The sequence below is a fragment of the Callithrix jacchus genome, chromosome 13 (assembly GCF_049354715.1).
Source record: "Callithrix jacchus isolate 240 chromosome 13, calJac240_pri, whole genome shotgun sequence".
Classification (NCBI taxonomy): domain Eukaryota; kingdom Metazoa; phylum Chordata; class Mammalia; order Primates; family Cebidae; genus Callithrix; species Callithrix jacchus.
The window spans coordinates 12,981,615-12,994,584 of NC_133514.1; the positions used below are offsets into that span (position 1 = coordinate 12,981,615).

Below are 12,970 nucleotides of genomic sequence, written 5' to 3' on the forward strand. Positions count from 1 at the left end.
CACTGGTGTGTGTCACAAAGAACATTATGCCAATGGAGATGTTGTTTGCTGTTTGGAATGAGTATTTTACTTGGGGAAATAAAAAGCTAAGTGCCTCCAGAAGCTGCAGTTTGCACCCCTCCCCACTTCTTATGTAACTGCATACAGAGCAGCATTACAGCCCTACAACATGATGACCAACTAAATTCATGGGGCAAAGAGGTCCACAGTCTCAATTTCCTATCCTATTCCACACCTGGACATCATCTTCATATGAAGAGAAATACCTTCCTATCCAACCTGGGTAGCTTATGTTTACTCCTAACCTGTAAGTCTTCTTTGGAAATACTTAACAAAAAAAAACTCTGAAAAGCTCAATTTGTTCAATGTAGAGTTGAAAGGGGTTGAAGAGAACTCTTTTGATCTTTATCCAGTAGTAGATGCAATAATCCTGAGACAAAATGTATTTCCCAGTTTGCGTCTCATTTATCTTCCATTAGCAGACATCATGTGCTCTTTCTTAAAATATAAATAGTAACTTGCTCTTTTAGAAAGAACACTATACTTAGAAATGAGAGGCATTCGTTCTCATTCTCTGCTGACAGATTTGCTATCAGACCTTGGTTTCCTAATCTTCTCAGATGGAGATAGGTACAGGGAGACGGCAATGCACCACATTGCTGTGATACAAAGTGCGGTGGGTGGGAGGGCACTGAGGCGACTCAGTCCCGCAATGACACTCCCAGCCCAAACTCTCACCAGGCCTCACTGCCACTGGCTACAGAGGATTGCTACTTGCTTTCCTTCAAATTCAACACAGCTAGAAGCAAATCATAATATCCTATCCCAGGGAATATTGCTGGTTTCTTTATTCATTCTTCCAAACGATATTCACCATACTCTTAACAGGGCTAAGACATGCTATGTGTAACTGTCGGAGAATCCAAGATGTATAATCCTCAACCTCATGGAACTTCCTTTAGCCTAAGAGATAAGATACAAACAAACAACAAGGGTACAGGCGGCATACAATGAGTAGGACCTCACAGAGGCACAATCGCTCTCTAGCTTCTACCTCTGTCAAAGATGTTTAACTAATAAAGGTGTGATCACCTTCTCTCCTTCTTACCATGTTTATAATAATAATTTTTATTATTTTTCAGAATAAAAATTTCTTGAAACAATCTAACATTTTTTCCAAGTTGATTAAATTTCATTGTAACATCTGATATTAAATTTTAATCTATCAATATATAACAACAATTTCTAAGAAAACAGGATATTACAATCAGCTAACAGCAAAGAATGAGAGGAGAGAAATGATGGCATGAGTCACTGCGTCCAATAGAAAGAACACCTGACAAGACATCAGACCTAAAGTTGATGACAAGATTACTAAAAGGTTTAAGTATTTGAATAATCAAATCTTGGCGAATTTACAGCTGCCCAAATATCCAAATTTACACTATCCTTGTGATTCAAATGTTTAAATCTCTTGTTGCTTTCAAAAGAATATTCTTTGCACTCATGACCAAATCATAACAAAGAAACAACAGAATGGAAGAAAAAGAAAAGGCATAATCATGGCAATCCAGCTGACTCATTCCTTCCTCACCATGTGTTTTGGGATTCTTCCTTCCTCTGAATTGTGTAGCATTATACTTCAGCACACGATTTCTTGAAAGAGTGAACCTCCAGGGCTTGATCTCCTGATTAAAAAAATATATATAGAATAGTGACACACTATTAGAATTTACTGTCCAAACAGAGACTCTTTGAAGTGGAAAGGGGGACTATTAATAAATACACCAGGACAAGAGGTATACACAGGGACTCTCGCAGGCAAACCATCCAGACAGACGTTACCTATTTATGTGCTCTAAGGGGGAATAAAACCAAACACTAAAGTATGGCAAAGTTCTTACTTGTTGGAAGTATATACTGAGATGTTGACAGATGAAATGATGTACTTGGAATTTGCTTCAAAATAAACAGGATGAGGGTGCGGGGAGCGTTTGAAGGTAGAAAGGAACTCAAGATCGGCTGTGAGCTGACTGCCACTGACACTAAATGATGGGCCCCCATGGGAGCTTATGACATTAGGCTCTCTGCTTTTGCCTAGGTTGAAATTTTTCATACCAAAAATTAGAAGACATTACATACAGAGTCTAAACAGAGGGTTTTAAAAAGTCATTTGGAGACTAACTATAGTCTAGTATTTCTACTGCTATCAACTTACCTATAAGCAGAGCTGAGAGTAGAAACAAATGTTCTCACAGACACCAATAATTCAACAATGATTCCAAAGAATGCATACCCACTAAGTTCCCATTTCTTTTATGGGAGCCAGGCAAAAGCATCATCCATGTCCAATCACATGAGCATTCCTTCCTAAACAGCTAAATTATTTCAAACACAAAAGAAAAAGAAAACTTTCAGAATCTCTTCTGTGATTCTCCACAAAATGAAAATAAATGTATCAGCCTCTAGAAATAAATGTCAAACAATGCTAAGGAGCAACCTTCAGGAATTTTTTTATTCCAAATACACTGTACATGTCTAACTCATTCTCAGTCACCTGCCAGGGCATTTTGCGCTTAACTTGCCAGCTGGCCTCCGTTCCTGCCCCACAACGCACTCCACAAACAGCAACCTGGACCGCCTAGAAACGGGAGTCAGACCACACCTCCCCTCTCCACTGACCGCCGGCCCTCCAGCCTCCTCTCAGTTCCATCGCTCTTCCCCTTGCTCTCTCAGCTTCAGCCAAACAGGCCTCCTCTCACCTCCTCCACTGTGCCAAGCTTCTCGCTCTCAAAACTTCATACCTGTTTCGTCTGAAAAGTTCTTCCCCAGGCTTCTGCCTGGCAGACTCTTTCTCATCCTTTGGTCTCAACTTTTCCTGGCATTCCCAGGTAAAGTTGCTTTTCTTATGCCCTGATGCTTTCTAGCACTGACCCACTGATTTCCTCCCTAATATCTTTTAATTCCCTCCCTTCCCCACCAAAGTTTAATCCTCACGGAGGGGAGGAACCCTGTGTGCCCGGATCACAGCTGCATGGCCAGCACCCAGCCCAGTGTCCGGGACACTATACACACTCTATAAATATTTGTTAAATAAATCATTATCATGGATCACTCCCTCATCCTACAAACTCTCAATTCTCCCCTGCATTTCCACTAAGCCATGTTTTTTGTGTCCCATCTACTTCCCTGACTCGTCCTCCCTTTCTGCTTTGCTGGGACCTAGTCCTCTTACCTCATATTAAAAGTGTTTCCCATGGCTCTCAAGGTAATCTGTTAATGAATCCACTAACAAATAATACATTGTATTGAATACAGTGAAGATACACAGAGAGAACTTCAGAGCCAGGAGGCAGCTGGATGGCCGTGTGGACCTGCAGCTAGACTACCTGGCTCAGGACGCAGCTCAGCCTTGAGAATTTGGGAATGTTATGTATCTCTCTGAGCTCATTTCCTCCTTTATAAAGTGATGCTAAAAATCTCTACCTACCACCAGGGTTACTGCACAAATTAAATAAGTTACTATAGATGGAAGGAAAAAAAATGGAAACATGGCTAAAACAGTGCTAAGAGGAAAATTTATGCATGAATTCTTGCACTGAAGAAAAGTCTCGAATCAATAACCTATGCTCCTCCTTCAAGAATCCAAAAAAACAAAACAAATCTAAAGAGCAGAAATCAATTAAACCAAAAACAAAAGCAGAAGAGAAAATACAAGAAAACAAAGGGGTCTGTCACCAGTTTGACAAACATGCAAGAACAACAAATAGGAAAGACACAAATTACCAGTAGTAGGAATGAAACAGGGGCTATGACTACTGTTCCTGCAGGCTACATAACTCTACACACTTCATGAAATCGACCAACTCCTTGAAAAATACAAAATACCATAACTCATCCAACAGTTTTATAACTATCAAGTAAATTGACTTCATACTTTTAAAAATCCCTAAAAAAGGGCCAGGCACAGTGGCTCATGCCTGTAATCCCTGGAGGCCAAGGTGGGAGAATCGCAAGGTTAGGATATCAAGACCATCCTGGCCAACATGGTGAAACCTCATCTCTACTAAAAATATAAAAATTCACAGGGTGTGGCGGTGTGTGCCTTTAGTCCCAGCTACTTGGGAGGCTAAGGCAGGAGAATCACTTAAACCCGGGAGTCAGATGTTACAGTGAGCCAAGATCATACCACTGCACTCCAACCTGGTGACAGCGTGACACTGTCTCAAAAAAAAAAAAAAAAAAAAAAGAAACCCCAAAAAGAAGAAATCTCCAGCCCCAGATGGTTTCACTGAAGAATTATACTAAACATTTAAAGAAGAACACCTATTCTACACTGTCTCTTCCAGAGAAGGGAACACTTCCCAGTTCATTTTATAAACCTAGCATTACCATGACACTAAAGCCAAAGACGGTACCAAAAAAAAAAAGAGAAAACTATAAGCCAGGTGCAGTGGCTCACGCCTGTAATCCCAACACTCTGGGAGGCTAAGGGGAGAGGATGGCTTGAGACCAGCCCTGACAACATAGTAAGACCCTATCTCTACCAAAAAAAAAAAAACGAATTTAAATTAGCCAGGTATGATCCCAGCTACTCAAGAGGCTGAGGTGGGAGGATCACCTGCACCCAGGAAGAAGTTACAGTGAGCTATGATCACACCTGTGTGACAGAGCGAGACCCTGTCTAAAAACAAAACAAAACAAAAAAAAACCTAAAAAAAAAAAAATCTCATGAATATAGGCACAAAAATACTTAACACAATATTAGGGTTAGACTCCAGCAATATATAAAAAGAATCCCATTATATTGCATTTCAACAGGGAAGTCTTAAGTATTTTAATATAATCTTATCCAGAAGCATAAAAATTCTCTCCACTTTTACCTTCATTTCTCAAAGTGTCCTGCCATTCTCACGCTGTGCACCTCATATCAAGTCAGTCTGCATTTTACACTTCTCGCCCATGCCCTCTCCTGATTCTTTCTCTGACCCCTTTTAACCACTCCCTAAATGTAGCTGTTCCCGCAGGCTTGTCCTAAATCTCTTCAGTCTTCACCTCCCCGAACTTGCCAGTGAGCTTCAGTTAGCTGAGACTGGATGACTTTCAAATTCACTTTTCCCATCTTTGCCTCCCTCCTGATATCCCTTTTCCGGTGGTCAGAAACACAGACATCTACACCTCAAAGGTCCAATGGCAGCAAGCACATGCCTTCTACAATTAAAAGGGAGTCATAACAGCGTCTTCTCCCGAGGGAAAAAAATGTAAAACAGTTGTATACAGAGATTTACCATTCGGATTGTGGCCAGCGTCCTACCTTTTACTCTTTTTCCTAATCAGACATTTTTGCTGACAAAAGCAAAGCAGAAGTCTCCATCTGCTAGCTACTCACTGGAGGGCTGAAACAAGCTGTAGCCCTGGAAAGTTGTAATGTAAATCACTCCGTTCGAGAGTCTGAACAGTGGGCTGAGAAGTCCGGGCTCAGAGTTCCAAACTGCAACTGCGCACGTGCTGGTGTTCCCCTTCACCTCCATGGACCAGGGCCCTCCTCCTCTCACATCCCTTATCACAACAGCAAACCGAGATAATCAGCAGGAACATTACTCACGGCCTTGCTTTCAAGAGTTTGTTGATATAACAACCATCCTACAGACTCGACTTTTTTCCTTATAAAACTAAAACACTGATACTGAAACTTCCCATCGCGGATCTGGGATATGTCTCTATTTAGGTCTTCTTTTTTGTCTTTTAATAAAACTGTAATTTTTTTACACGCAGAAAATTATCAGACTACAATGCAGCACTAAAAGAAAGAAAAAAAATTAAACAACGACACTAAAACACCCAGAGAGACTGGAGGCGCAGGGGGAATAAGGGCGCTGCTGGTCTATCTGGCTATTATGCCTTCCACGTGGAAGGAATGAAGAGAGAAGTGGGCGAGAAAGAGAGGCTAGACGCTTTCCAGATGTTCCCAATGAAACCTTCAATGGCCTCTAATAGCTTAAATAATTAGGATAATAGCTAACAGGTACTGAATGCTTGCTGTATGCCAGCTAAACCTATTACCACATATTCCTCAACACACTCACTTAATCCTACAACAATCCTGTGAAGCAGGTTTACTGTTATTCCTGTCCTGTACATGAAGAAACCAAAGCACAGAGGCTAAGTCATTTGCCGTAGGTCATCCATATTAAGTGGGGAAATGTGAATCCAAACCAAAGCAAGCTGACTCTAAGGCTCAAACCTTTAATGCCTTAATTGCGTTCCAATGTCTATGTTAATTCAAGTTAACAGTGCGAAGAGGCGCGCACACACACGCCTATCACGTATATTATTTTTACATTCTCCATAACACTGCAGCTCCACTGTAACCATGAATAATGATAACTGAAACACATAATATTCCTCCAAAACCCAAAGCCAACACTATATTCAAAGTATTTACCTGCTAAAGAGAACATACTCAAAACAAAACATGTTTGCCAGCGTGCCTATGACTCACCTGTGTATCTGTGCTTGTAATACTATTTTCTTTTTCATTTAGGTCAAAATGGGCCCATCTAGTAGCCGAATTCCATGACAACCCAGATGCGGGTTCTACAGAGCTGTCTGCATGCTGCTGCTGTTGCCACCATCACCGGGAGCCCTTCCAATTAGGTAAAGAGAGTTCTGCACAGAAAACCATTTCAGTGAGGTCGCTGGAAGCAGTATTTCACAGGACTGTTTTGTTAAGTACTAACAACCTAAAAGAACATCATTTCCTGATTTCCTTACTAAGTACAGGCACGATAAACAGCCTGTCAAGGCATGACAGCACCTAGTTCATGAAATCAGGAAGTATGTTAATAAGCACTAAAACGCATTTCCCACACTATCACTGATTTCTCTCTTCTGTTTAAAAAAAAAAAAAAAAAAAAAGGCACCTCCCAGGGAAGCTAATTGTAGATAAAGAATAAACTGTAAGAACTACATGTAGGCAGTTCCCAAGTTACAGGAGATCAAGGCCCTGTGTTTTTCACAATCCAACAACCACAGTGGTTTCTTACTGGATAACTTAACCTGGATGAAGAAAGGGCAACAGAATATCCTCAGCAATTAAAAAGCAGAACGAAGTGTGAAAAACTGGTTGTGCCTTGACCTACTGACTCGAGAGTGAAGACTATGATGCAACCAGAGAAAGAGCATTTGAGCCCCCCTTATTACAGGGCTGTTACAAAGGGCAAACAAGTTATTCTTTGGGCTTACGAGCAGATTTATAAATCCCAAGGTGTTCCCACAAATGCCACTAGCAGAAAAGTCACAAAATACAAAAGGAACTCATCAATAAGTGATGATCATTCCTTCCAATGCTCAATATATAGATATTAACAAGGAAAATGAGGCCATTGATTATTCCAAGTTACCTGTTTACTTGGCAATAAACCTGAACCAGAAATCTCAACCACTGCCTGTATCTGTTTCCCTTCCCACCAGTTTGCTCATGTGCCACAAATCAAAATGGTATTGTCTTACCAGTCAGTTTAACTAGGTGTAAAAATCAGATTCACAACTCGAGAATTTTTCAAATAAACCCAGGCCCACACTACATTAACTAAATCAGAATTCCTAGGTGTGGGGCCAAGACTCCAACAGTTTGACAGAGTTCCCAGGTGATTTGAATGCACAGCACACCATCCTAACTCCACAACCACTGGTCTAAGGAAGAATTGATGCTAATGGAGATTTAGATTGATGGCAGCTGAATCAATGTAATTGCAGAAAGCTAAAGACGACAAACAGCAATACCCCTTAACTCATACAGGAAGTCCACAACTGCAACGCACTGCACACCCTTGGAAGATGGGGAGGTGAGGGCTTTTTCAAAATTGCTACTGATTTATATTTATAATGTGCTAGACACAGGACTCTAGATAACAAACACATTTCACACATATTATCTCACTTCATTAACCACATGGGAGTAGGTACTGTGATTTCCACTTTACCAATGAAGCAGCAGTGGATCATTGAGGCCAGGAAACTTGTTCAAGGCAATACAGCAACCAAGTTACAAATCCAGGTCCAGATGACCTACAGCCCTGTATACTGCTTCCCATGTATCTACCACTTGTTTATTTAGAGGCTTTGTTTTGTCTTAATTTATTTTACAATCAGTATATATTACTTTTGTAATTAAAATACCTTCTTGGAATCTTTTTAAAGAACACCTCATTACCTTTTTCAATAAATAATGTGACATAGCTATTTCGAAAAAAAATAAAGTCAGATTACTGCATGGCAAACCAAATCCAAAAATACGTTCCAGATGGATTCCAGAGTTAATTATAATAAATGAACCATAACAAGAAAAGGAAAACACACATGTAATTTCATCTCAAGTACAGCCACTTTTCCAGGAATCCAAGCAAAAGTAAAATCCAGAAATGTTCAACAGGTTTGACTACATAAGAATGAAAGGATTCTATGTGTTCAGAAGAAAAAAGCTTCAGTTTGATTAAAAACTGGGGGAAGCCTGTGCAGCATGACAGAATTAGAAGAAGGCAATCAACAGTGGTCAAAGGATACAAACAAAAAGTTACACAAAAAAGGGTTCAAGTGATAAACATGTTTATGTTTAACCTTTCTAGCGATCAAATAAATACACATCTCAAACAAGATGCTGTGATATTTTCCACCTATACATCATCAAAGACTTGTAATATTTTAATATTCAGTGCTAAGCAGGATCCAGGGTAAACAGTCCCACGCTTGGCTGCTGGGGCTGCAAACTGGCACACCTTTCTGGAGCACAATTTGGCAGTAATACAAACACGGAAACTGTGCCTATCCTCTTTCCCTGTAATTCTATCCCAGAAATTCTTCTTCTAGAATCATGAGGGAGAAAAAGATTTAATTTCCAGAACGTTCATACTAAAAGATTAAAATAAAGTGATTGAAGTACAGTACAACTCTGAACTATGCTGGCTGCCACAATGTGGCAGGTACTCTTGCATTAGTAGAAAACTAAACTGAAAAGTAATTTGCCATTTGTAGGAAAAAGCCCTTGAAAATGTTCTTATCTTTGATTCTGCAATTTCACTTTCTAGGAATGTATTTTAGGTGAACAAGATTTGTATAAAAAGATGCAATCACCTCATTATTCATCTATATAAAATATATAAATTAAATGTCCAAGCCTAGCAGCAAGGTTAAACAAATTATGACTCACTGATATGACTATCACACCATTAGGAAGCTTTTCAACGGTTTTAAATAAAAAGAAAAAACATGTTCGCCATCTAATGTTAAGCGGAAAAATACAGATTCAAAGCCATATATCCAGTGTAACGTAAAATATTTTAAGCAAAAACACCAACAGAGGCACTTCTAGATTGTGAAATTATAGGTGAATTTTGTATTCTTGTTTCTCACTCTCCCTCCTAAAATGAGATGCATCATTTTCATAAGGGCTGGGTAGAGATGTAGAAACAAAGTTTTTAAATACAGTCTTCAGATGGATTTTGCTAACTTAGAACAGTCAACTTAGCGTGCAAGTGCCTAGATTATAAACTGATATAACAGTTTCCGCCTCTCGAGAACACGTGATTTTTATTTCATGCTGTGGAGGCATGCACTAACTGATATCGTTAGTGCCCTGGGTCTCCCTGAATGAGATGGAGAAAGTGAAGCAAGTTTGCTAAGCCATACATAAATCAGTTTTGTTTTTTGTTTTTTAAGAGACAGAAACTTACTATGATGTTGCTCAACCTGGTCTTGAACTCCTGGTCTTAAGGTGATCCTCTCGCCTCAGCCTCCCAAAGTGCTAGGATTATAGGTGTGAGCCACCGTGACCAGCTTTAAATCAGCTTATGACTTGGGCATCCTCCTTTACCCTTCATGGGTAAATTCAGCTTGAGACATTTTGCCAGCCCATCATCAATCACTATCATCTTTCTGATTCCTCAGGTCCCCTAACTGCTCAATTCCTCGTTCTTGACTCATAAGCTCCTTGTCCTTTGTTAACTCATAAATTAAGGAGTTGGACCAGATGACCTCAAAGATCCTCTTAGACTCTAGGCCCTCACTGACTTACAATTGCCTTGCTCCCAGAGCACATACACATGTTTTACTGTGGGGGAATTTTCACTACCCTATCCACTCAAGGCATCAAGGCCACTCCCAAGACCTCCTTCTCATTTCACCTCCAAGATTTCAAGCATAAGGCTTTCCTTTAAGGCCCCCGTTAATTTTGAACTGACTCCATTAATAATAATGTGGGATCCCATCAAGTATTTTCTCCATTCGAAGCCACTTTGCTTTTATATTTCACAGCTCAATTTCAGAAATAAAGGAAGCCAGCCAGCACAGTGGCTTATGCCTGTAATCCCAGCGCTTTAGGAGGCCAAGGAAGGTGGATCACCTGAGGTCAGGAGTTTGAGACCAGCCTGGCCATCATGGTGAAACCCTGTCTCTACTGAAAGTACAAAATTAGCCATATGTGGTTGCATGTACCTGTAATCCCAGCTACACAGGAGGCTGAGGCAGAATAATTACTTAAACCTGGGAGGCAGAGGTTGCAGTGAGCTGAGATCATGCCATTGCACTCTAGCCTGGGCAAAAAGAACAAGATTCCGTCTCAAAAAAAAAGAAAGGAAAAAAAAAAAAAGCCATGCTGGAAACACTAAGTGAAAATTGCTGACATATAAAGGCAGGTTGAAAAAGCAGCTTGAAAGGGAAAACGGTCAATAAGGCAAACATCCAGGTTGTTAACCATTAATATTACTGACCAGTCCAAAAGGTATTGGACATAGCCAAATCAAGGAGTATGCCAAAGGAAAGGCATGTGTGTGAGGGTGGCGCTCTAGGGCAGGCCCCGGCAAGCGGCAGCTGTCTGCTTTTATAGATAGTTTCACTGGAATACAGCCCTGCTCATTCAGTTATGGATTCCATTTGTATGGCTGTATATCGAAGGTTTTTTCTTTTTTTTTTCTTTTTTTTTTTTTTTTGAGACTGACTTTCCCTCTTGCTGCCCTGGATGGAGTACAATGACAGGATCTTGGCTCACCACAACCTCTGCCTCCCAGATTCAAGCGATTTTCCTGCCTCAGCCTCCAGAGTAGCTGGGATTACAGGTGTACACCACCACGCCCAGCTAATTTTGTATTTTTAGTAGAGACGGGGTTTCTCCATGTTGGTCAGGCTGCTCTTGAACTCCTGACCTCAGGTGATCTGCAAGCCTCAGCCTCCCAAAGTGCTGGGATTACAGGCAAGAGCCTGGCCTACGGTAGGTTTTCTTCTATATTATGTATACGATGCTTTCACCCTCCAGCAATCTCCAGTTCATCTTCCTATGGCTCCACTTCCAGAATGTTAATGGGTCATTTGGGTGCATGTGAGCAGCATCCTACACTGTGCCTTACAGCCTAAGTGTGGGAGAGGGTACCATGTTAGTAATGAGTCTCCACATTCCTCCTCTATTTTCAAGATCACAGGTTTTTAAAATCCCGCTTCTCTTCTCCCTAGTAACATCACCCAAGAGGTCTGAAAGATTGAAAATTTAAAAGGGCTGTGCATCTGGTTCAGGCAAGAAAAGACAAGACGAAGCTTACAGGTGAGCCCACCTCTGTCCTTCTTGAGCTCACAAACTCTCTCTGCCTGGGCTATGCTATTTCCATGAAAACTCCAAAGGTGAAAAATCCTTTCTTCCCCCTTAGCTGCCGTATCATTGAAAGTCTTTGAAAGACATAGTTGCCGAAAATGAAGAGGAAACAAAAATAAAATAGAAATACTTTAACAAAAGTTTTCTGAGCTAAACTTAATCACCAACAGAATGGAGTGGGCAATTTTAGGATGTTATGAAAGGTCCTGGTTTCATATTCCTTGCCTCGCTCTAGACTAACTACACCCAAAGGCACTCAAACCTTTACCAAGAGTAGACCTGGTGGGACTTTCATTTTTTTCTTAACACCTGCGTCTACATCAGGGAATCCCTGGCACCCTCCTCCAGAAGACCAGCAGTCTCACTGGGACAGGGACACCGCGTCACTCCTGCAGCCCCTCTCACCCATGACCGTCCACTGTACAGCTGGCCTAGGGCCCTGCAGAAAAGGACCCGTCTCTCTCCAGTCTAAGACATTCTTCTGCTGGCTTCAAACCATCCTCTGGACTTCTCTCTCTCCTAGTAATCCATTTCCCATGTTCAGCCTGGCCCCTGACTTATTTCTCTCCAAACTGTTCACTTAAAATCTTTTTACTCTGAGGATAAAACTCTGAGGCTTAATCACTGAACAATCCCAACTACACACCAAATATTTGATAACAGGGTTTCCCCCCTGCCTAGAAAAGCGAGAGGTGGAGGGATGCGGACACATGCCTGTCAATCATTTTTTAGGTAGCTATGCCACTCACATCTCCGGGTATTAAACACATGTTGCAGGAAGTCTGAAGAGCCACAATTCTGACTCTTTCAGAAAGCATTTAGGCTAGATTTTTCTCACACTGATGAATTCTTATGATTCCTGGGGCTCCCCACAGGCAAAAGAATGGGAAATTCCCACAGGAGAAGGTATTTTTAACACACCAAATAACAGTTTAAGAAAACGGTTTTTCTTTCATCACAGAATATTTAAAAGTCCCTCTGCTAAATAGCAAGTCGCTGAGAAGGCTTCGCTTCGCTCCAAACTGCCCCGCAGTTACTATCTCAGCTCACAGGACACAGCGGTAGTCACCGTGACAGTATGCAGGACTCACTGCCGAACAAAATACGGAAAAGTGCAGAGTCGGCATGGCTGCAACGCGTAAAGCCTTTAAAAACAAAAGAACACACAGGGAGCTCAGCCAGTAAAAATGAAACTACCGAAATTGGAGAAAGAGTAGGACAAAGTGACAAGAAATGCTAAAGACGCCTCTTAAGTAAATCTCATACGGGGGAAAAATGGACATGTGGTGTTCTGCGATTTTTCCTCCACCGAAAGAGTCGAACCAAGAGGAC

The 12,970-nt window shown here is 41.1% G+C and overlaps 1 protein-coding gene and 1 long non-coding RNA gene across 14 annotated transcripts in view; one reads left to right on the plus strand and one right to left on the minus strand.

Annotated features, from left to right (window-relative positions):
- The window catches only part of EXTL3 (exostosin like glycosyltransferase 3), a 133,139-nt gene that overhangs the window by 37,662 nt on the left and 82,507 nt on the right, over positions 1-12,970 (minus strand). For 5 of the 13 annotated variants that reach the window (XM_017963658.4, XM_078347117.1, XM_054243688.2 and 2 more), the window contains one exon: positions 1,595-1,688. The exons of 3 other annotated variants lie outside the window; for them this stretch is intronic. The gene's annotated coding sequence lies outside the window, so the exon portion shown is untranslated. Of the gene's footprint in view, positions 1-1,594; positions 1,689-2,218; positions 2,379-6,502; positions 6,670-12,970 lie in introns of all 13 variants that reach the window. 5 more of the 13 variants (XM_078347114.1, XM_035269649.3, XM_078347113.1 and 2 more) reach the window with 2 other exon arrangements.
- On the plus strand, positions 184-12,734 carry LOC144578921 (uncharacterized). Its single transcript, XR_013525479.1, has 4 exons — positions 184-307; positions 6,545-6,657; positions 11,503-11,590; positions 12,600-12,734. It is a non-coding gene; the product is annotated as an uncharacterized LOC144578921 (long non-coding RNA).